Source organism: Solea senegalensis, linkage group LG1 (assembly GCF_019176455.1).
Source record: "Solea senegalensis isolate Sse05_10M linkage group LG1, IFAPA_SoseM_1, whole genome shotgun sequence".
NCBI classification, from domain to species: domain Eukaryota; kingdom Metazoa; phylum Chordata; class Actinopteri; order Pleuronectiformes; family Soleidae; genus Solea; species Solea senegalensis.
Window position 1 is genome coordinate 9,788,841 of NC_058021.1, and position 1,268 is coordinate 9,790,108.

Consider the following 1,268-nt stretch of genomic DNA (forward strand, 5'->3'; position numbering starts at 1 on the left):
TCTCACACACTGCAGCTAAAAACACACACTCACCAGAGAAGCCAGACAGGGACAGTGTGTTACTCAGCCCAACAGGAATGACCCGGTGACCTCATCGGAAAGGAGAGCCATGCTGACATCACTGTGCAGGGACAGGTGAGATCAGCTCGGGAAGTTAGGACACTTCTCACTCGTCGTCAGTTTTCATGTCTTAAAGTAGACTTCATAATGATTCATAACTGATACATGACTAAAGGGCTGAAGCTAATGGTTGCGATAGCTAAAGGTTACATTTGACGGAAAACAAAAACATTTACATGATTTTTAATACTCGTGCCGCAGGATGGCATTACAGAGGAACTAAAGGCAGTGCCAAATTCTATGGTTCTTGCTGTAGGAAGCATAAAAGTGCTACACAATATGCTCGAAACACAATATTCCCACTGCATGGGTCAGATCTTATCCTCAAAATCCAAATTTCCACCAAAAGTAATGGACCTTTATTTATGTCTGAGACCTAGTTGTCTGATGCACATGTAAAATAATTGTGTTATGTTATGTGTGCATAACATAAAGTGACCTCAAATTGCAAAACAATGGTATTCTCTCCTCCATGTGCACAATTTTTTCCCATACTTGGTCATGACTAGACGACACGGAGCGATAACCACCAGGCTTTGTTGACTTAAATGATTTAAAATGATGCAGCAGAGGCAAAGACTGTATCTAAACTTACAGTCACTGGTGTGAGTTGAGCTCCATCTACACTTCCCATGATTCAACATGATTTAAGCTGCCCCTGCGTGATGAATGTCCGTGTCTCTCAAAGTCTACAACCACTCTCTGTGACACACAAAACAAATGTAGCCTCAATGATACCAGGTGGGGTTTTTTTTTTCTCAGAAGTGACTCATCCGTGTTCAGAATGACAGGATGTTATTAATCTGCTCTGTGCAGCATGTCAAGTCATTCAAGTGCCCCAATTAGCAGAAACCAATCAGAAGATGCATATTATATGCATTGGTCATCTTCCTCATTGTCAAGTGATACACACTACTGACCTTACATGAACCAGGTGCACTCTCCACAACCATCCACTACACCAGCAGCACCCCCTGCAGTAAGGCTAAAGAAAATATCATTAATTTATCAATGTATAAAAAGTGCTGTAAAGAGAAAGTTTCTTTGAAGTTAGGCTTGCTGATGTTCCTTATTAAAAAATAAAATGTATTGCTTTTTTCAATCACTAGATCCAAACAGAGAGAACAAAAGTACGTCCTGAGCATTAG